We start from the raw sequence: 24,143 nt of genomic DNA, 5'->3' as shown, positions 1-24,143 counted from the left end.
GTGAAGGCTCCTGTGAATAGTCTCCTAAAATCCTTCGATGCACATCTGTAAAAGAGCCAACACTTGGATCTCTGACTCAGCAATCACCAGAGGACTAAAACCAGTATTAATTAAGTAAAAAGACTTTGTTAATTTCTTTCTCATCCCTTTCTCTCCTCTCCCTTATCTCACAAAGTCGGTGGAGCAGAGAGGAACCATGCTCAAGTCCTTCTTTCCCCAGATCCTGGTTTCCCAAACATTTGGTCAGTCTTGAACTGCAGTTGAAAGAAAATGTTTGAATTGTGTGAGAGGTTAGTTTTAATTCAGATTATACTAGATTTTTTTTTATCCTGAAAATGACACTCTTGCAAAACCTAGAAGTTATCAGAGGAGCAATCTATCTGTCAAAGATATCCAGGGAGAGGGAATGGAGATCTCACAGAGTATATTTGAAGACCCCGGTGGCAGAAAACAAAATTATTTTCTGACTGTATCCTACCAAGTTCAGTGTGTTTACTAAACCTGTTAGACATCTTATCTACTTTTATAAAATGTTTTGTGACATAGTATTCAATCGTGCCCAATTTTCTTCTCCAGTAGAGCTATGTTCCATTGTTAGCCTGTTATGATGAAAATTCATTATATAAATACAGCCATATAAGAGCTACCATTGAAAGTAAAATACATGAACTTGTAAAGGTTTTTTTCACTAGGTGAAGCAAATCCTCTAAAAAGCCCTCCACGAAGGCACTGAAGAAGTACTCTTCTCTAGTACATTAAGAAATAATTAAACTTGCTGATGACACCAAGTTTTAATCCTTTCCCTCACCTTGGCTGGTGCAAAGTTTGTCATTTTACTGGAATTATACTGCTGTGCACCACCAGATGTTACAAGCATACCTTTGGATAGTTTTGTTATGCATAGAAGGTTGTGTAGGAAGGCGATATATTAACAAAGACTGTTTCATGACAAAGATTCAAAAAAAATGTCATTTACTACTGTTTACTGCTCTTGTATGTGAGCAGCATTAAAGACGTATATCTGACTCTTCATTCACTCAAGAAAACCCAGTTATTCAACACTGTGGGGTTCTATACCTTTCAAGGTTTAATTTTTTTTAATGTAAAAAGCCACATAGAATTTATTTTCATAGTAAACATATACCCTTCAGCACATGAATTCTGTGTGCACTTAAATATTCCAAGGAGAGATATTTTATCACTACCATTAACAAAATTTAACATAGAATTTTACCTTATGAGGCATTAGCATGATTATGAATACGAAGATGATGGTGACCTGCCCACAATACTTTAACTGATACTTTTATAAGCCCTTAATTGGTTAAAATTTCACTTGTGTATATTATCTCATTTTATTCTCATGACAACTTGATCTATCACTAGTTGGTCTTACATACTACAAACTTGAGATCTGACATTCAGAGAGGTTAGATAAATTTCTAAGACCATGTAAGTTAGAACTAGAAAACAGTAGAGCCATTTCTAATTCTAAATCTCATGAGCTCCTAACACTGAATTCCATGCTCACTCCCTATCACCATCACAAATATACCTGCCCTTAAGGAATGTGCTCTAAACAAGGGACATTAAGCAAAAACATATTAATCCTCAAGGCCAGCTACCAACTAAAGGTTACTGAGATCTGTACAAATGAGGAAACGTTTAGTAGCATTTAAAACAAGCCTTGAGGGATACTTTAATTCCTTAAAAGTGGAGGATCCATGACTAACATTTTCCTGCCACAGAACAGCGAGGTGGAGGCTGAGCAACCCTGTTTTCCAAGTTGAGGTTAAAAAATGAGCGTTGTGGACTGCTTAAGCAGCTGGGATCTGCAGGGCATATATTGAAAAAGAGAGAGCTATACAGAGGGAACACTTCAGAAGTCTGTGTGGTCATTCATTGTGGATCCTTGGCCGAGAGCTAGGCTGCACACGCACGACGTGAGAGTCCCTGAGGCCTAGTGGAGATCCCCCGCTGAGAGGCTGAAACCTGCATGACACCGGAAGTTGTGCACTGTTGGGACTGTAGGTTGTGTAGTTCTAAGAGACACTTGCCTTTCCAACCAGAATGGAAAGACCACACTGAGTTACCTTGTGCATACAATGTAAGTCCTAGAAAGGTCACACTGTAGTGGTGTCCTTGTAAAAGGTGGCATAAGTTAGGCTCCCTTCAATGTATGACATGATGTGAAGAGTACATTTTTAAAAAATGTGTGGGTAGCCAAAAAATTATGAAAATGTGACCTATTTCCAATTTTTTTAAAAAAGGTAATAAACACAAATGTTGGTATTAGCATACGAAGAGTTTAAAAGCAGTTAATATGTTTTAAAACAAAGGAAAAAAGTGATAAAGAGTAAACAGCACATCTCAGAAAAGTAACAGAAGCTACATAAAGAACCAAATAGAAATTCTAGAATTGAAAAATACAATATCTGAAAAAAATTACAGGATAAACTTCTTAGAACCAGAGTCATGAAATGAAAGGGACATTAAACTTGAGATATATTCAATAGAAATTATTCAACCCGAAGAATACAGGGGGAAATGTTAGAAAAACAAACACACCAAACATTAACTCAATGACTTGTAGTTAATTCCAAACAATGTAACCTAGTGTAATTTAAGTCCCAGAAAGAGATTAGAGAGGGAATGGTCAATGAGGATATTTGAAAACATAATTGCTGAAACTTTCCTAAATTTGTAAGAAACATCAACTTATATACAAAGACTTGTTGATTTCCAATCCCAAGAAGGTTCAATACAAAGAAAATCATGTATCATAGTATACCATACCTCAGTATGTTGAAAACTGAAAATAAAGAGAAAAATCTGAAAAGCATGCAGAGAAAAAGAAACACTAGATATAGAACAACAAGATTATGAAGGATTGATGACTTCTCATTGGAAACTAGGGAGGCAGAGAAAAACAGACCAACATCTTTAAAGTTCTGAATATAAAACAGTGCTGAATGGTCAACCTAAAATTCTGTAAGGAATGAAAATTTTCCCTAAAAAGAAAGGTATATCAGATAATGGCAGCTGAGAAAAACTGTCAGTAGTACACCTGAATTTCAGGAAATGAAGTTTTGAGATTGAAGAGAAATTACAGCAGATGGAAACTCAAATCTTCAAGGAGGAATGAAAAATACAGGCAATGGTAAAAATGTAGATAAATATAAAATACATTTTTTCTTTTAATTTTTCTAAAGATGACAAACAAAAAGTACAATGTTACATATTTCATAAGCAGGTATAAAATATATGAAAACAATAACACTGAAGATGGGGGATAAATGGAATTTCACTAATGTTTTGACATTTTCCCTGCAATTTTATAAAACTGAATCTAAGTAAACTTCATAAGTTAAGATGCATATCATTACCCCTAGGAAAACTAATAAAATTTTAATTTAAAGAAATACACCTAAAAAGTCTATAAAGAAGATAGAATAGTAAAACACATTTGATCAACTACAAAGAAGTGAAGAAAGGAGAAAAAGAAAGCCAAAACCAGATAGTATCACTAAAGAGCACATTGCAAATAGCTGAAATTAATGATATTAAATGCACTAAGTACTTGTAGTTATAAGACAGAGATGGTCACACTGAATAAAAAAGCAAGACCCAACTATTTTGTAGTATCAAGACACTTTATATACAAAAATAGAACTAGGTTGAATGTAAAAGGATGGAACTACATACTAGGAAAACACTAAGCCTAAGAAATATGGTATGGTTACATTTATATCAGACAAAGTTGACTTAAAAAGTATAAAAAAGATAAATAGGAACCTCTCAGAATCATAAAATAGTTAATTCATCAAGAAGGTATATAAATCCTAATTATCTATGAGTGTAATAACAGAACTAAGAGACACATTAAGAAAACAGAACCAGACAGAAAAATAGACAAATGCGCATTCATAGTTGCCGAGTTTAACACCCTATTTTCAGCAATGAGTAGACAACCTAGACAAAAATATCAATATGGATGATATGTAGATACAGATGTAGTGACATGATATACAGTGATACAGAAGAATTGAACATGCAATCACATCTTAATTACATTAAATTTATAAAACATTAAACTTAGTAATTGTAAAATGCATGCTCTTTTCAAGCATACATGCAGTGTATACCAAGATTGGCCATATACTGGGCTACGAGTCAAAATATAGTGCAGAGGTATCTGGTCTGCTTGGATATTTCCAGGAACACATTAGCCACTATTTAAATATATCAGATTAATAAGACTGAATGAGCAAAAAGTGGCAAGTGTGTTGGACGTCTTGGTAAGACATGTACAATCCTTAGGAAAGAAGATAAACTCTGTGAAGATTCAAGAGCTTACCACACCAGTGAATTTTTCTAAATGCCCAGTGCTTTGGGGGATGCTAGGATATCTCCTCCAAAGTAAAGGGGCATCTTTCACCTGCCTACGGAGTAGCATCTAAATTCACAAGTAAGCAAAATGACCTGGCCATTAACTAGTTTCTTCATTGGTCACCTTGGTGTTGGGACAGTGGGCACATGGGAGGAGGGGCCATGATGGCAGGAATGGATGCTACACATAGGCCCAACAGCATGGTCTCCAAGGCTGAGGTAGCTATTGCTGCTGCCATATGTCCAACTGCCATCGACAGAAACCTATACTGGGTTCCCAATATAGCACCATCTTTTAAGGGATGGCCATTTAATTGTTTCAGAAAGGACAGTAATTCATCTTGAATGGAATCAACACATATTCTGGGATTGAGTTTTTCTTTCCTCCTTATGGGGTTTTACCCCGTACCATTCCTGAGGATTTAATGTTTGGTTCACATATGGGATTACACCTAAAACTGCATTACACTAAGGGATACATTTTATAGCTACATTAGTTATCCATGGTGGCATAAAATTGCACCCAAATTTAGTGGCTCAAAATAACAAGCATGTATTTGTTACACTGTTTTGTTTGTTTGTTTGTTTGTTTGTTTTTGGTTTTTTGCATCGGGAGGCTGGGAGCTGCTAGAGTGTTATGGCAGCTAAAGCTGTACTCGACATATCATCTGAGGCTTTAGTCACTGAAGGATTAATTGAATGTGGAGATCTATTTCCACGATGTCTCATTCATGTACCTGGTAAGTAAGTATTGGTTCTTTGTAGGGGTCCCAATTCCTTGTGACGTGGACCCTGTATAAGGTTGTCTGGGCTTCTTTGGAAGTTGACAAGTGCTTCCATTTGAGCAAATGATCTATTAGGGAGCAAGGCAGAAGGAGCATATTATGTGGAATAGCTCTGGAAGTCACATAGTATCATTTCCACAATATCCTATTGGTTATACAGGTTAAGTCCGTTCAGTGTGACAGAAGACTACAGAAGAGGATGAATATGTGGAAGTAAAAGTCAATGGGTACCATCTTGGAGGGTGGCCTTCAGAAGAACCTGTAATGGTGGGGCAGTGGGCACATGACTACCTTTTTTGGGGGGAAGGGAAAGAATTTTAATACATTTACCAAATTAAATGAAAGGACAAGAACATACTGTAGATACAAACTTAAGACAATTCAGAATAATAAAATGTGAGGTAGACTAGTGAAATTCCAAGTTTGGATTAAGAAAATTGTACAGTAATAAAGTAACGCAGGGGCTTTCTTTTCTTAAAAGTAAAAATTGCATAAATTACAGCACATGGTCATGGGATTCACTGGTCTCACCACTTACAATACTCCACGGAAGTATAGATCCACACTGGTAAGAGTGATGGGATAGCCTTTTGAAGGCAAAGATGCGGTTCCCACTTTGAGATATTATGTGACAAGAATGATGCTCTGTCCAACCAGGATGCAGCATAAACCCTAATTCAATGCCTTATATGATGCTGTTTCCCAAACAAGTAGAATATCTGGGTTCAGTAACCAAAATCAGAAGTAGTAGTAGTCCCACTTGTCATCTCTCTCAGTGACCTGTTTGGGGAATCTGTACTTCATGTTTCCATGCATCTAGCCTCTATGGGTCCATACTCTGTTACAATGACTTTTTTCCCCTTGAATTGCTCTGGGCAAAAATCAATTCACTCTATGTATGGTTCTAGTTCTAGTCTCTCAGTTCCATTCGATTGACCATGTGTTTATCCTTCCACCAATACCACGATATCTTGATTACTGTGGCTTATAGAGTAAAACTTGCAATCAGGTAAGAATAAGTCCTAACTTTTGCTTCCCCAAGAAAAAATTCTATTCTAGATCCTATGTATTTTTATACACATTTTTAGAATCAACTTGTCATTTTCATGAGAAATCTATTTGGATTTTATTAGAAAGGCATTGAATCTACAGATCAACTTAGAGAAAATGGACATCCAGTTTAGGTTGGGTTCTTTGTGATATGGGTTCTGACACACTGATATTTGCACCTGTGAGATTTACTGGTGTGTGCTCTTGAGAACAGTTCTGGAGCAGAGAAGAAGGTCTGAGCAACCCATGATACGTCTCCTACAGAGGCCACAGCTGATTGTTTTGGGAGCTCTGGGATGGGAACGTATATTCAGAATCTGCTTGTGATAGTTACCACATCATACTAAGTCCACATTGTTGCCAGACACTGATGACGTTGTCAGAAAAAATAAATACAAAAGAAAATATAAAGCAAATTAAAGTTAATACTGAGCAGATATTTGTAACTACAGATGATTTTAAAACCTTAACTTTCACGTTGGTAAGAAAATAAGCTGACTGTTAAGGAATAAGCATCATTTAACCAGGTTTGTGAAGCATATATTTCTCAAGCCTCTATTTCTTTGCTCTTTCTGTTTTTTTTTTTTTTTTACAGACATTATTTCTTCTTTTAGTAATTTAAGAACTGACTAGAGACAACTAAGCTTGCAGCTGTTTATAAAGAACTTGCATCTTGATTTTCAATGTAAATTATCTCATTCTATTTTCTCAGATTCCAAGAAAATAAAACATACTGCTGCTGTTGCACAGTGGATAAAAATGTGTCAAGTTCAAAGGTTTAGAAGGAACTTTATTGAGATGATCACATAGTGTGTTTTATGATGTGCTACAAATCCTGTGGTCACAGCATATTAGGGCCAAGTGCTTACTCAGCATTATTAAAAGTTTGATATTGTCACTTTGCCCATTGTTATAGAATCTGGTAGATATTGATAGAATGATATTTCCCCAGAGAGTAATCTCTCCCAAGGACTGCATCACTGCTGATTTATTTCCATTTAAAATGGTGTTGGTTGTACCCAGAGTCTGCTTATTTTTAATTATCACAACTAGAGGGAAGTATCTTCTCTGCTCCCTGTAATTGGAAAATAACCTGTCACTCTGCATACCCCATTCTTAAATTCTGAGCTCAGATATCCCATCCTTCATGAAGTTGTCGCTTTATCTCTTTTCCTCCAGTATTATTCTCTTCTGAATTCCAATATACGAGGGTGAGTCAAAAATTATCCGCACTCTGGCCGCAGAATTTACTTTAACTTTTAGAAAAGACAAATATATCATTTTCCCACACAATCTCCTTGCTTTTCAATACACTTTGTCCAAAAAATAAACAAGCAAAAAAATACACTTTGTCCATCTGTCAGCAAGCTTTCGTATTCCCTCATTAAAAAATGTTTTAGGCTGAGCTGCGAGCCACGAATGCACCACTGTCTTCACTTCTTCATCAGCAGTGAATCCACTCCTTCTTGATGGCTAACACTTGTGCGATCTTCCTTGAACTTCTCTATCCATTCATACACACTTCTTCGCGACAAAGCACTTTCTCCATACTGAGCACAAAGTCTTCCATAAATAACGGCACCAGGTACACCCTCAGACCACAAAAAACAAATCACTGCACACTGCTCTTCTTTTGTGCAAATCACAAGTGGGGCATCCATTTTTGCTCGCACTGCAGTTACAAATGAACTGATGTAGCATGTCCACACCTGCACAGCAGTGACTAGGGAGACAGTAGCCTTGAATGGAAAGTGCTGATAATACAGTGAGGCCCAACAGAAGTTTTAATATAACCAGAGTGTGGATAATTTTGACTCACCCTCTTATTTGACTCACCCTCTTCAAATAAAGTCATTTGCAGATGACTTTATTCCCTATAAACTGGTTGTAGGCATCATAGGCTAGGAATGTTGTTTTCTAATTAGTATCCTCCACAGTGCCTAGGAAAATACCATACATGCGATACTTACTGACTCAATGAATTAATCTTATCCAAGATAGGTAAATAGAGATAATATATAAATAAAAAAAAGGTAAATCAGTTTAGTAGAGTACGGTTTTGCTTTTCTATTCAAACAATGTGTCAAAAACGCTGGGGTTAATATTTCTTAGATGAATTAAGGTATTAAAATTGACTATACGTATGTGAAATAGGCGGCAGACTTTTGGTCACCAAAGACTGTAGAAGAAGAAATCCGTATTTTATGAAATAAATCCAGTCCATATTTCAGTTCTGAAAATAGCATACAATGTGTATTTATCACAATATGTTCAGGTGTACTCTAACCAAATGAAGTAAATCGTTTAGGTAAAATATTTTCAGATATCTGAAATGCAACATCAGCCAGTATTTTACAGGCAAAGATCTTGTCTACAGTCATTTTGTTAAATGCTTAAGGATGGTGAGGTCTTCTCAGATTAGAACACTGTTTCTGAAAGGCCAGCCCTCTGGCAGTAGCTGAGCCCTCCGCGTCTGGAGCTGGTGGACCCTGACCCTCCTTCCTAGTCTCAGGTCTCACTGAATTCTGGAATGTATTTTGTCCACTTGCCCCTGCAGTCCCCAGCATAAAAGCAGCTTCTTACCTTTGCTAACATGCCTTGTGTTCCCTTAACCCTCCCCACACCTCTGGAATTGTTCCTTAAGTTAATGTCTTTTCAATAGCTGCCATACATTATCTTCTGGGACTCCAAGTCAGAAACCCTTTACCCCTATGTTCACAGATTGTATTTCCTGTTGAAAAACTTTCTATACTCTGGAGGGAGTATATTTCCACATTCCATATTTTCATTCTCTCCAACTTCTCCTGCCCTGCAAACATCTATTTGGGATCTACTTTTAACCCAATTTAATTTCCTATGCAAAGCGACCTAAGGGCCAAAATTTGAGTCAGCATGTCATTTAAAGTTGGAAAAGTGGCAGATTCACCACAAGTTCCAAATTAGAGAAATGCCACATATATTCAAACACACTGAAAAAAAAGTTGCGATTACATGGGACAAATTCTAATAAATAGGTAAAAGGTCATGGAAGCCCCAAAACAGGACAGCAAAACCTTAGCAGGTTCTAAACCTTCGCAGAGATTACGGGTCTGTGTCAACCCCACCGACTATTTATTGCTGTCAGTGTTTACCTATGAAATATAAAGTTTCCTCTAAAGTAAGCATTTATTAAGCATATAAATTTTTAGATAACTTGAATATAGTGTCTCCTTTCAAAAAGTTCATTTCTAGTGGAAAGCCAGATCTCCTACTTCTGCCTCCAACTTACGCATCTGTAACCTGCTCCCACACTAACCTGTCTATGGTGACTCTTCTATCAGAAATCACTATCAACCAACTCAGATGCTGAATGAAGCCATGAATTTTTCCCTGTCCTCTTGCATTTGCTATTAGCCCTGCCTCACTTTGATGAAACCATCTCCTAGCCAATTTCCCATGAATTTGTTTATCTTCATTCTATCCTTTTCACTCATATCTCCAGACACGTGTCACATCTTCTTGTTATTCTCCCCGCTTCCACTACATAGTTCTGGCTATTTCCAAAGTCACATTTTCAAACACTATTTCAGCTTGAGTTGTAGCCTCATGGGAATGACTTTTACATATTTACCATTACTAACTTTTAAACTTTGGTTTGTGCTTTTGTCTGGTTGCTGGCTGTCTGTTTTTGATGCCATAAAAATCACTGCATCTACATTCTTAAGGCAAAATGATCTCCTTGCAGCATCTCACAACTGAAACACAAACCTCAACCCTTTTCTGACCGCCTAAGTTTAACACAGTTTTGTGCAGATGTTGGAAAAATTACAGACCATGGGCCAAATCCCGTCTGCCACCTGTTTGTATACAGCACATAAGCAAAGAATTTGTTATATTTCAAATAGCTGAAAAAACTGAGGGGAGAGTACTATTTCATGATGTAAAAATTTTATGAAATTAAAATTGTCTATAAACACCATTTTATTGGAAGACAGCCATGCTTATTTGTTTATATGTTGACTACAGCTCCTTCTGTCCTATAACGACACAGACACAATATGGGTTGCAAAGCTTAAAATATTCATATCTGGCCTTTTTGAGAAAAATTCTGCAGACTCCCAGTTAAATGCATGAAGGCTGAGTTTAAGAGTAGACGCGTGGAGCTATATATAAATCTTAGATAATCTGTTCACTAAATGAAATTTCAGAGAAAGTTACTTAGCACTAATGAGCCTTAGTTTTCTTATCTGTAAATTAGAAATACCAACAGTCACTTCCTTCTATAAGACTTATTTCATCTCAAGCCTGAGACTATTACCATAGACTTTCAATTATTTTCTCAGTTTCTTCTTCCTAACAGGTCTGGTGAAGCAATGGCAGACAAAAATGTATTTTAATATGTTATCATCTCAGAAATGTTTAATAATATTTCTGTTGTTCAAGCCTGTTTCAGATGCAGTTGAAAGAATCTAAGCTTTAACTAATTTAACCGAGTAAACATATTAAACAATTGTATATAATTTTAGAGTTTGCTTTTTTCTTTTCATACACGTAATATGTACAAGCATAAATGGTATATAATGTATGATCTGTATAAAGTGTATTACACATATGGTGTTATAAAAATGGCTCCTTTAAAGTGATGTTGGAAAAATTGCCTTACCATCTTATATTACTTACAGAAATAGAATCAGTTTTATTTAAAGGCCTAAGTGTGAAAGTTACAACTCTATGAATAGAAAAATGTAGGAAAACCTCTATGATCTCCAGTCTCATAATTTATGAGACAATTTTATTCTGACTCTCTACAACATCAGGTCGTTGTCAACACAGAAGTCACTTTTTGTTCCAACAGTTTTTAGGGCACAATAATTAGGTTTTCCTTGAAGTTGTTTTAGATGCAACAGTTTTTATGACAAGCCATAAGTGCCCACTTATCTAAGATGAAGAATGTATTTTAATTAATTCTCTATTTTAAAAAACTTGCACTCCTTTAAACTTCAAAGCATCTTTTGTTTTATTTTGTTACATTTTCTATGTTCCTAAATCTCTTGACTCTCTGCTCTGGGCTGCACCCTGCAGGCCTGCAAGCCTTGTAGCTGCCCAGCCTTGAGACAGAAGAAAGAACCCAGAGGCAGCGATAGAGGTATCGACAGCTTATTGGACAGGGGATATTACATATCCAAACCCTAGGTCCTGGAGCCACAGCACACCGTGGGCAGAAGAGGGCAGGCAGGGCAGAGCAGCAATCTTAGCTACTCGGGGCTGGGGGGCGGGCGAGGGGAGAAGGAGGCTCTCATATAACGGGAATTGACTTCAGGATGGCTCATCAGTTACCAGGGAAACAAGCAGCTGGGGCAGGGGGCAAGCAGGGTGGCAGTTACTCATTAAGCCCTATAATTAAGAGGAGTCACATGAGTGAAGCAGGGACTGGTTGAGCAGAGGATGTAGAGAGCAAGAGAACAGCCATCTTGAATGGCTTGACCATACAATCTGTATGAACGCACATACGCATATATATGGACCTCTCTCTATACATGCTCAGCTCTCTACATTATATATATGCATGCAGTCTACATAAATATACGTACAACTATTAGATGCATCTATTGGACACATGTTATGGATTCCTTATAGTAGCAAGAAGCAATCAATTAGATACATAATTGGCAACATGGATAGATCCTAAAACATTTTTTGAATAAAAAAAAGACACCTCTCTCTTTCTCCCTCTTTATTTATATATATCGCTATATATCACCCAGTATATACCATTTGATAACTTGATGACTCACTCTCTTGGTCCTCAAAGTTTACCATCAAATAGGGGAAACGGGAGTAAAAACCAAAGCAAAATTAGTATATGTATGTTTGCATGTATATCTACCATATACAGTACATATGAGGACAGCAATAGGTTCTTATCTGTAGGTACTATGGGTAACAACCAAAAGGAAGTTTTAAGTACTTTCTAAAAGACCTACAGATCATAAACTTCTGCCATGATGTTACGGTAGAAATTAACATAAATATGGGGCTTCCATAGTTCATATCAAGTACCTAAATTGTATAGTTTAAGGTTAGTGCTAAGTGTTCCCCTATTGTTTTATCGGTATAAATTCTGACAAGGACTATGGTTTTCATACCTTCAGAGGATACAGAATTATTCTTTGGAAAATTTGGCTAATGTAATGAGATTGCAGGAAAATATATTTAACCTTTAAATTGACTTACATTAGATACTTATTTATAGGTTACTTAGGTTTTCTTTTATTACTGTGCTTACCTTTTTCCCTTTAATTTCTTCATTTTAAGAAATGACCACTCTACCCCTCCCCCAAGGCTATTTTCACCTATGCCCATTTTAATTAAATCTCTTATTGACTCAACCTGCACTCGTGTTATATAATTTCTCTTTTGTGTAATTGAAAATTGTGTTTTATTCAATAATTATCAAAGGGATGATTTAGAGATGCTAGTTTCACTGAAATGTATGTGGAGCAGTGTTTCATGTGAAGGAGAGCTTTCATTTCAGGCTCTTTTCATTATATTAAGATTCAGGAGCTGTTATTTAAATGAAGTTGAAAGAGAACCTATTTACTGGCTGGCAATCATAGATTGAGCATTTGGAGTTCTTGTGGTTTGATCTCATTGTGCATTATTTGAATAGAATGCATCAGATAAAATATGGGGAAGCGCAAGATAAATAACTGGCAAACAGAAAGGTAAAATACAAAGATGATGTCTGCATCTTTTGCCTTCTCAAAACCTATCATGATCCTGATATGTTACAAATGGAAGAAGGTGTTCAAAGTATTCAACAGTTTACAAATAACTTAGTGCATCAGAATTAAAGCAACATTCCCCTCCAAAGTACTCTCGCTAACTTTGTAAGGGGAAATTTCCGTGCTGGTAAGTACAGAACCTTTAATAATAAAGTGTTGTTTCAACTTTATATCTTTGGATTATGTGCATTTTCTTGATGAATGTAACCAACACTTTTCCCTGCATTATGAAGCTAGAAGTGGGGATGGGTAACAGCAGCAAAATCCCTTTATGTTTTACAAAGTTCTATTATATACATTTATCAATAATCTTATGTGGGTGTCTGGGCAGGTACTATTAGTCTTCTGACCCCCAGTGAAAATTTCTTGCATACATTAGGCAGCCATCCTTTTGCTTTTAAAAAATATAACCAAATAAATTTGAACTTATTGGAATTATCGAACAGTCTGTAAATATAGGCCCATCTGACCTTCTAGTTTGTGATTAAGAATATTTCAAAGGGAAAACAACAAACTATGCTACCCAGCAGCCACATCTATTTATTGAAAAAATGGGATATACAGACTGCTCAGGTGAACATTTCTGATATTATCATAGTTGCTGATTATCCAAGGTCGATCTGAGGAGGAGAATAACTCTTGTTATATTCTAAGATGTTGGGTGGGAAGATCAGTTGCCATATAAGTTTTCCCACCGAGAAACTTCCTGGATAAAGAATATGAAAGGAAAGAGAAGAGGTATAATGTTAGTGGGTTCCTTGAAGTTAATATGTAAGAGCTGGAATAGAGTCTCCTTCAGAAATCAAACTAAAGTTTTCCAAGAAAGTGTGGCAAGAACGCCACTTTCTTGGAGTATTTAAAAAGGTCAAAGAGACAAGATGATATTGACAGAGACGCGGAGGGGTGGGAGACAGTGAACTTGTGTTTGGGGACATCTTTCAGACCAGGTGCTTTGTAGTCAGGTTGATTAGTTTAAATCCTGACGCATCAGTTTTCAGAGATGTGAATACAAAAGCAGTTTGAAACCTGGATCAAATCAAACACAAAATTCCAAGTGTTCTGCCAAAGCAACATGAAGTTTGCAAAAGAAATATTTGAAAACAAGTTCATGATTCTAGAAAGACCCCCAAGGACATAAAAACATTGAAAGGGCTGAGAGAGGATATGTGAGGGCTGTATCTCTCCAAAGTGACTTGAACAAAGAGCCAGTCTGAAGCTGTAACCAAGCAGGGCCCCATGGGGCCTTCCCAGGACAGACTCCCCACCACCATGTCCTCTGCCTGCCTCTTCTCTGTAGGAAAACATTAGCCTCCTAGGCCTTCCCCAAGTTCCAAATAAAGTTAATAAGAGATGTGAGGAAATGCAGAAACAAAGGAAAACAGTCAAGCAACACAAAATAATTATAGTTCAGTCATAAAACAAAGTCAAGGAACTTTAGTTTCTTCTCAAAGACTATAGATAATATTCTGAGCCATATACTTCGAGCTGTTTTGCTGATAATGAAATCCTCACCAGGTAGAAGTTACCTGTATGCTGCCCACGCAAGTATGGAGATCCCACACTAGCTGGAACCAGCAGGTGGATAATGCTGACTCTCAATTAACTCATCACCAACCAAAAAGAAGACTGTCCAGGAGTTGATCCCACACCCACAACCCCCACCCCTCCCTCACCCTGTCTTTAAAAACCTTTCCCCGAAGGCCATCAGGGAATTGGGGCTTTTAAGCACTAGTTGCCCAGACTGCTTGCTTGGTGCCCTGCAATAACAAACACCGCAACTTTCCTTCACCACAGCCTGGCATCAGTGGATTGGCTTTACTATGCGCAGGTGAGTAGACCCAAGTTTAGTTCAGTAACAAAGCCATTTTAAACACTGACCAAGAGAGCACCTGGAGGGATGACAGAACTACTCCCCACCCCCCCACCCCCCACCAAGAGAGAAATTCTTCAGTGAAACAAATTGCCAAAGGCCAAAGTTTGAAGGAGGAGAGAAGAGCCAAATGAAATACTTTTTCACATGCAGCAATACGTGTCATCAACTATGTAGGGCAGAATGGGGATGTGTGGATTCCGAATCACATGCAAAGGTGATCAGAGAGGAAAACATTTGCTCTGAGCATTTGCCAAGGGTAAGGGATTTCACGCCTCCCAACCGCAATGCTTATTTAACAAGAACTATATTTTATTCTTACCTGTTCTCCCCAACATAGCCCATCTTGTATCTCAGTCAGGAACCAGAAATCTCAGTTTTCTCACATTTTTAAAGCCCCATGTGTATATAATAGAGGGTACTGGTTACTCTTCACAATGGTGCAGGAATTGAGCAGAGCAGCGCTGGAAGCAGCAGTAAGAAGCAGCTTCGTGGGGGAGACAGTAGGATGCGGCAGTCAAGGCGGTCTCGGTACCCGAAGAGGGTGCGCATGCGCGGTGGGCACGCAGCTCGGCAATCACAAGGCCAACGCTGCGCAACCGCACTCCGCGTTTAGCAGAGAGCCGCGGAGGCGGCAGCATCCAGCCGCCCAGCCTGCACCTGAAGGGCCTCGTGGGGATGCTCACAGCCACCACCTGCGTGGAGGGACGAATGAAAAACTCTTTGTAGGATTGTGTGGTACTGGCTGGGCCCTTCCGGGTCACGTACTTCGTGATCTTGAGTGAAATGGAGATCAGTATTTACATTAAGCTGATGAACCTGCCGGGAGGCCTCAGTTTGATCTTCCAGACGAACAGGTACCTGTTGGTGCGTGCTGCGGTTTCCTCGCTGTGCTGGCACCTGTGTGCTTGCGTGGCAGTTTGCACATCCTTATCTTCTGGTGCTCAGCAGCTTTGGCCCACATGCTGTGCACGTGAAGCTCGTGGCTACCGTGATCCAGAACGTGTTCTCCCATCAGTTCACAAGGCCAACCTGAACACAAGCCCCAAATTCTCATCAACTACAGCCCCTGCTCCCAGGAGCTGGAATCTTGCTGTTATAGCATCAAGATTGTTGTTGTGGGAGCATGGTGTGGAATGATGAAGCTCCTCCAGGAGATGCGCTCCCTGCAGGACGCAGCTGAGTTCTGCCGGTGGGCTCGGTCCTCTGAGGCCGAGCTGGATTTCCAGCACAGTGTTGCAGAGCTGCCCCAGGCGGTTGCCCGGCGCTGCCCATACTGGGCAAGAGGGTGACGGGGAGAGAACATGCTGTCCTCAAGTTTCGTGCACGAGACTTTGGAGGAACTCCAGGCCACTCTGGTAGCCAAGAAGAAACTGCAGCTCAAGGCCCAGAGGGAGGACCAGCAGGCCCAGAACTTCCAGAACAAGTCGTAGCAGAGAGAGGCCCACGAGAAGAAGAGCCTGGGGGCATGAAGAGGGCACAGGCAGAGGTCAATGGAAACTGTGATGCAGAGGACTTCGGGGGGAACCCCTGGAAGCAGAGGGAGCCAGCCAGCAGAAGTGTAACTGAAAGTGGGTCCAGCTGCTCATCGCTCAAAAGCCAATAAAGAGACAAGGTTGGTGGAAAGGTAATTTTGCTTTATTTTGAGGGTGGGGGAGGGGAGGGCAGGGCAGGCTTCTGTCCAAAGGCTGACTTCCTTCCACTGACAATTAGTGGGCAAGAGGTTTTATAGCCAGAGGGAGGGGGCTATATGCAGATATAGCAGTCAGCTCTGATAGTCTTCTTGAAATTGGTCGTGAGGTGGTCTGACCACTGTCATCTTGATTGTTTTAGGTACAGTAAGTCTTCAGTTCCAGGGTTGGTTTGTTTCCATTCCCTTGAGGCCAGTTCTTGGAATTGTGGCGGCTGGTGTCACGTCTACAGTCTGGTTATCATGTAGTTAACTTCTTCCATCTGATGGGGGTTTCAGTATCTATGAGGCAGCTCATGGATATGGCTCAATATTATCTATAGCCCTTGAGGAGAAACTAAAGGTCCTTGACTTTGCTTGATAACGGAACTATTATTATTTGGTCTCCTTTGACTGTTTTCCTTTGTTTCTGCATTTTCTCACTTCTCTGATTAAAGTTATTCTTTGGCTAAAGTTTTTCCACAGACAGAGCGCAGTCTGAGGACATGGGGCAGGGGAGGACCATAGGGTCCTGCTCCGTTTCAGGAAGAGGAGGAAGATGAAACCCAGTGTTCCTGTCAGGTGGTGAGCAAGCAACCTGACACGTGGTCCTAAAGGTGGTCAGGTATAGCAGCCCACCAGGCCACCAGGCTAGAAGCAGCTGGTAAAGGAGCTGAAACTGTAGTGAGGCTGGGGCCTACAGGGTGACTGGAAGCTTTCAACGACCACTGTACTACTAAGAGCATTTTTACACTTTTGTGAGTTTTTTCTTTTTAATTGGTGTGGCTTTAACCTCAGTTTTGTGATGATGTTCTTGCTAGTAGGAGGTAAAATGACAGCTATATAGGCAATGTTAACTTTTCCGTGAACTCTAATCCCACTGTCCCCAGAGTGTATTAGATTAAAAAGACTTAAGCGCAACTTTAGTATAGTATCAATTTCTTCATAGTTCAGTTGGACATTGTCTCCCATCCTTCTCTTTAAACCAGGTTCTTAAGGATGGGGAGAGGACAGTGGGAAGAGAAAGGTGGAAAAGATGTCAAGGCCAGGTGGAAACACAAAAGTAACCCATTGGGGGCATACAGAGGTCAATCCTGGATCCTCATGGCCCTCAGTCTTCCAAGTAAATTCTCCTGGGAACAATAAAAAGACAACTTTCTAGGAGATTCTATCTAACCATGGAATAACATCATGTGTATTTAAGTTATCAACCCTCACTAAATGGCTCCAGAAGTCAATTTGATCTGAAAAAGATTTAAATCCAATAGCCCAAACAGGGATCTGTTGCTATACCACCCAGCGGCTTGTTTCTTGTTCCCATAGCATTTTATGAGGTTGAAGTTTTGGATCATACATACTGTTTTACAGAAGGGTTTTACTGTTGTTACAAAGTAAAAATGAAATATGGTAGAAAACTCAGGTTGCAAACAGTTAAACTGTGTAATGAGGCAATTTATAGGGAAGGAGATAAATAGCTATGGGAAAACTAAGTCTGTAAAACATTTCCAGAAAGCCATGATTAATTGTTCGTAAGGATAAATTCCTGTTCTCTTAAGAGAGTAGTATTCTGTGTAGAGGTCTTAAAATATCTGTGAGGCTCCCTAAGGGAGATAGCTTATATGAAGTTTAATGGTGAAACAGAAATGGAAAGATAGTAGTAACTCAGTAATGAATTTATATGGAAAGGTATTGAATTTGTATTCCATTTAATTTTCATATAAGTACTTGTATGTTCTGTAAACGTGTGGGAAGACATTCAGAAGTCTTTCTGAAACCTTGTAAATGTTACTAAAAGTAATTAAAGTATGTGGGCCGAGTGACTGGATGCAGAATGTCCTGCTTGAGCAGTGGAGGAACTAAGGGTGTTGGGCGTGGAGACCATGGGGGCATAGGCTACCGTGGAAACAGAAAATTGACCCTCTCTGGGGGCGCAGCCCCTTTCTCACTTGCACACCTCATATCACCCTGTTTGGCCCTAGAGGATGGCTGGTTAGCCAGAGATGGGTAAGATTCCTCAGGGGAGGAACAACCTAAGACAGGCACAGTCGCAGAGGGGCCAACAGGGGTGGGGCACAGACCCTTAATCCTTCTGAGAGAGGTCTCCTGCCCCCAGGGCTGCTTTGCTCTCCACGCCCAGCTCAAATCCACACCCAGCTCAGATCCACACCCTGCTCAAATCGGACCCAGGAGGCAAACAAAGATCATTGCCCCAGTCCTGTGAGGCCTTTGTTTGTTTATTTCAAAGATAACCTTGTTTGTGGGACTAAACTGGGAGTGTTAGACTCTTAGGCTATGCCAAGAACTCAATAAAAGCAACGTGGGATCAATCAGCAAGGCTCTTGATTCTAGAGGTCTTGAGTCCCCCGGTCCCATCTTTCTCTTAAATCTGTGTCTGTGTTTTCTTTAAGCTTGTGGCACCCGTCACTCACCTCGAGTTGCCGAGCTGGTCTCGGCATAAACGTTATCCAGTTGAGATGGAAAGTGTATTTTTTGTTTTGTTTTTGATTTTTTAATGACTGTTAACAGCTGTGAGGATTTTGATGTAGTCAGTTATGATTAGGAAATTGATTGCAATGCTTTGTGTTTTAGCTAATGTTGTCAAATCACCCAAAATCTTGTTCAATTATAGTGTTTACATATATTGAGGAGTTACTCTTTATCATTCATTCATTTGTTAGATGCAGTATTTATTGAGAGCCTACTATATGCCTGGCACTGTTGAAGGTCCTAGAAATACAGCAGTGCAATAACTATTCAAAGGGTCTCCCTTCACGATGCTTATATTCTAGAATGGACAAAAACTACAAGCAGCTAAAAAAATTAATATATATTATTCAGTAGTAAGAATAAAGTTAGAGGGACGTAGAGTGACAGTTTGCCATGCTAGAGGGCTCAGGAAAGGCAGCCTTGAGGGGGTGTCATTTGTCTTGAGTGAAGTGAGGGAATAAGCTACTTGACTACCTTTAGGAAGACTATTTCAAAAAGGAAAACAGGGTAGGCAAATACTTCAAGTTGCAGTGTATTCTCTGAGTCTGAGAAATTGTAAGATCAGGTTGATCAGTTGATCAAGGAGTGAGGCCAGAGAGACAGTGGGGAGCTAGATAATCTAGGGATTTTTAGGAGACTGCTTTAGGATTTTAGAGTAGGAGAGTGACAAAATCTGATTGATATTTTATCAATAGAAATATCTTCTACTATGCGAACAATAGTTAATAGGAGGAAAAAGGCAGAGATCAATTCAAAAGCTGTTTTAGCTGTACAGGAGAGAATGGTACTCCCATGAGCTAGGCAAATTTCCTGGGAAAAGGTGAAAAGTGGTCCTATCTCAGATATGTTTTGACGTGTCAAAAACGTGTGATAAGTTCTTATATATAATACCTAATTTAATCCTCAAAATAACTGTATGAGGAAAACAGATATTATCATCACCTCCATTTCTAGAGGAGGAATCTGTAGGTGAAAGATGTTAAGTAACTTTCTCCATGTCCTTGCACTGGTAAATGGTGTAATTAAAAGTGATTAAACCTGGATTTGGCTGTCTGCATTACTGGAGTTTTTGCCCACAACATTACATTGCCTTTTTTTTTTTTTTTTTAAACCTTATCCATAAAGTACACCATGACAGCAGGACAACAGTAGAAAAATGGCCTCAAATATCAGGCCTATGCAATGAAATGGAACTCGTTTGTTGGATTGTTTAAAACTTTGTTGCTGTCAAAGGTGTATTCCCTGCACCACCTTTGAATAAAACCTTTGATCCCAGAACTGGAAAAGGAAAGATTCTAGGAATTGCAGATAGTAGGTCTGTAGATAGGGGAGGAAAGGGATTGTCACATCTTTCCTGCCCCCAACAATCCAGCATGAGAACAAGGACTAATTATGTTTTTTGGTTTGTTTATTCTTTTTTAGGCTGAAGAATTTATTTTCTCAGTAAATTATCTCAATTAACGATCAATTTTTAAGGTAGATGAACCAAATTTAACAATAGTTTCTGCCAACAAACTTTAAAAATACTTTATAATTTAAACAAAGTTAGTTTCACAACCTTCACCATAATGCAAATTTAGAACATTCCATCATTTCTCAGTTAATCCACACTCCCACACTCAACTCTAGAAAACCACTAGTTTTCTTTCATTCCCTATAAATCTTTTCTAAAATATTCATATAAATAAAACCATGCATTGTAGTTTTTTTACATTTGGCTCCTTTCTCTTAGCCTGCTGTTCTTTGAGGTTATCCAAATTCTAGTGTGACTTCCTTTTCTAGTAGTTCATTCCTTTTTATGGCTGAATAGCATTCCATTATATGGGTGTACCACATTACTCATTTGTCAATTGATGGACAACTGGGTTGTTTCCAATTTTGGACAGTTGGGAATAATGATGCGTGAACATTCATACACATGTTTTTATGTGAACCTGTTTTTTCATTTATCTTGGTTAGATTCTTACAAGTGAAATTGCTGAGTTGTATGGTAAATAACTCTTTAATTTTTTTATTAGTTATCTATTTTATACGTATTAGCATATATATGTCAACCCCAATCTCCCAGTTCATCCCACTCACACCCCAACTTTCCCCGCTAGGTGTCCATACATTTGTTCTCTACACCTGTGTCTCTATTTCTGCCTGGCAAACTGGTTCATCTGTACTGTTTTTCTAGATTACATATATATGCGTTAATATACAATATTTGTTTTTCTCTGAGTAATTTTTTAAGAAACATTTTCCAAAGGTCTGTGCCACTTTTATCTTCGCTCTAGCAATGCATGGTGGTTCTAATTTTTCAGTATCCTTTCTGACAATATTATGTGACTTTTTGATTAGAGCCATTCTAATGAGTGTGTAGCTGTGTCTCTTTATGAATTGAGCATTTTCCTAATGATTAATAATGTGAGCATATTTCCAGTGCTTATTAGCAGTTCTTATATCTTTTTTTTGTTAATGTTTGAATCTTTTGCTGATTTTTATGTCGGGTTGTTTGTCTTCTTATTGAGTTGCAAGGATTATTTATATATGCTGCTTACAAGTCTTCATTAGATATATGATTTTCAAATATTTTTCTCCTAGTTTGTGGCTTGACTTTTCATTTTCATAGTAATAGTTTTTGAAGCACAAAAAATAACTTTGATGAGGTTCAGTTTATCAATTAATTCTTTTATGGACCATGTTTGAAATCTAAATATATTTTGCCAAACTCAAGATCACAGTAATTTTTTATTTTCTATAAGTTTGTAGTTTAATTTTCACGTTTAGATCTATGAGATTACTTGATCCATTAACATTGTTGTTTTCCTATTTATTTAGAACTTCCTAAATTTCTTTCAACAGTGCTTTGTAGTTTTAAGTATGTTATGCACTTCTTTGAATATTAAGTATATTCCTAGGTATTTTATTCCTTGATCTTATTGTAAATGAAATTGTTTTCTTAATTTCGTTTTTGTATTGTTCACTGATAGTGTATGGAAATACAATTGGTTTAAATATATTTGTCTTGTTTCTTGCAATCTTGATGGACTCCTTAATTAATTCTAACAGTATTTTAGTGACTGCCATAGGATTTTCTGTATAGAAAATCATGTCATCTGCAAATAAGATAATTTCTCTTTATGTTTTCCTTGTTACGTAGCCATGGCAAGAATATCCCATACAAGGTTGAACAGATATGGCAGGAAAGCACATCCATGAATTATTCCTCATGTTTGGAAGAGAGCATTCATTTTCACCACTAAGGGTTATGTTAGGTGTGGATATTTCGTAAGGGATGTGATAAGATTAGTGCCTCTACAAAAGAGACATGAGAAAGCTTATTTCTCTCTTTTTTCCATTATGTCAGCGTACAATGAGAAGAATGCCATCCACAAACCCAGAAAAGGGCTCTCACCAGGAACCAAATCAATCAGCATCTTGATTTTGGACTTCCCAGCCTACAGAACTGTGAGTAATACATTTCTGTTGTTTAAGCCACCTTGTCTATGATACCTTGTTAGAGCAGCCTGAACCAGCTAAGACAACTGTGTTATATAATAGAGATTTTTGTGATATATATATATAGTTTTTGTCATACATATATATAGACACACATACATAATTTTTTCCTTTTTGTTTTTGGTAATTTGCATTTCTTGTATTTTTCAAAAAAACACAAAAAAACTGAGTTTCATTGATATTCTCAATTGTTTATATGCATTTTATTTCATTGCTGTCTCTTGTAATATTTTTTATTTCCTTGCTTCTGGTTGTTTTATTCATTTAGTTTGCTCATGGATATCTAGTTTCTTAAGGTGGAAGCTCAGGTTATCTCTTTTTCTAATATTGGTCATATGGCTATAAATGTCCCTCTCAGCACTGTTTCAGGTGTATCACATAAACATATATTGTATTTTCATTTTCATTCATTTCAGAATATTTTCTATTTTGCCTGTGATTTCTTCTTTGATCAGTGAGTTATTTAGAATGGTGTTTTTAAAATGAATACTATCAGGGGATTTTTCATATTTCTTTTTGTGGTTGATTTCTAAGGTATTTCCATTGTGGTCAGATCACATACTACGTATGAGTTCATTACTTTTAAATGTATTTTGACTTGTTTTATTGCCTAGCATATGATCTGATCTATTCTGGAGAATGGTGCTTGAAAAGAATGTGGATTCTGCTGTTGTTGGGTAGAAATTGCTATAGCTCTTTGTTAGGCTGATACCGTTGTTCAAGTCTTGTATATAGTTTATGGTTTTTCTGATTAGTTCTACCATCTATTGAGAGTAGTGTATCAAACTTTCTCATTTCTCTGTTCGATTTTATTTTTGGTTTCATATATTTTGGGCCTGTTTTGTTAGTTACATAAATGTTTATAATCATTATATCTTCCTGACACAGTGACCCTCCTTTTATCATTATCAAATTCATTGTTTGTCTCTAATATTTTTTGCCTTAAAGTCTATTTCATCTTATGTTAATATAGTATTCTAGCTGTCTTACGTTTACTGTTTGCATGGTAAATCTTTTCACACCCTTTTACTTGCAATCTATTTTTGTCTCAGTATAAGGTGGATACATGTAGCAGCTAGTAGTTGGTTTTGCTTTTTTATTCATATACAGTCTGATAGGTTTTGCCTGTTGATTGGGGTATTTAGACCATTTGCACTCAAAGTAATTATTGATATGGTTGGATTTATCTTTGTCATTTGTCATTTGTTTTCTAGATGTCTGATCACTTATTGTATCTCACTGTTTCTCCCTGACTGCATTTTTTTGTGATGAATTAGTATTTTTTAATGTACCATTTCCAATCCTCTGTTGATTTTAAAATGCATTTTTGGTTGTTTTCTGGATGGTTGTTTTAATTAATATGCTTATTAATTTGTCACAAAACACTTCATATTAATACTACCTCAGTTTTGGTTAAAGTGTCAAATTTTGTTCCAATATACGTTTATTCCTTCTGTCTTTCTTTTTGCAGTTGTTGTTATGTATGTCATATTGTTATGTGTCAGGAACCCAAATGATGGTGTTATACTTATCACTTTATGTAGCCTTTTGCTTTATATAAAAGTTGAGAAAGAAGGGAAAATATATTTATATAAATCTACAGAAAATGGATTTGGATTTCTATT

General features: G+C 37.8%; 1 pseudogene; it reads left to right on the top strand.

Moving 5' to 3' along the window:
• The first annotated feature begins 15,295 nt into the window (after nucleotides 1-15,295).
• On the top strand, nucleotides 15,296-16,150 carry LOC130860255 (suppressor of SWI4 1 homolog; annotated as a pseudogene).
• Nucleotides 16,151-24,143: the final 7,993 nt, after the last annotated feature.

Source organism: Hippopotamus amphibius, chromosome 9 (genome assembly GCF_030028045.1).
Source record: "Hippopotamus amphibius kiboko isolate mHipAmp2 chromosome 9, mHipAmp2.hap2, whole genome shotgun sequence".
In the NCBI taxonomy this organism is placed as follows: domain Eukaryota; kingdom Metazoa; phylum Chordata; class Mammalia; order Artiodactyla; family Hippopotamidae; genus Hippopotamus; species Hippopotamus amphibius.
The sequence above is the reverse complement of the archived record's forward strand: the minus strand, read 5'-3'. Positions and strand labels throughout refer to the sequence as shown.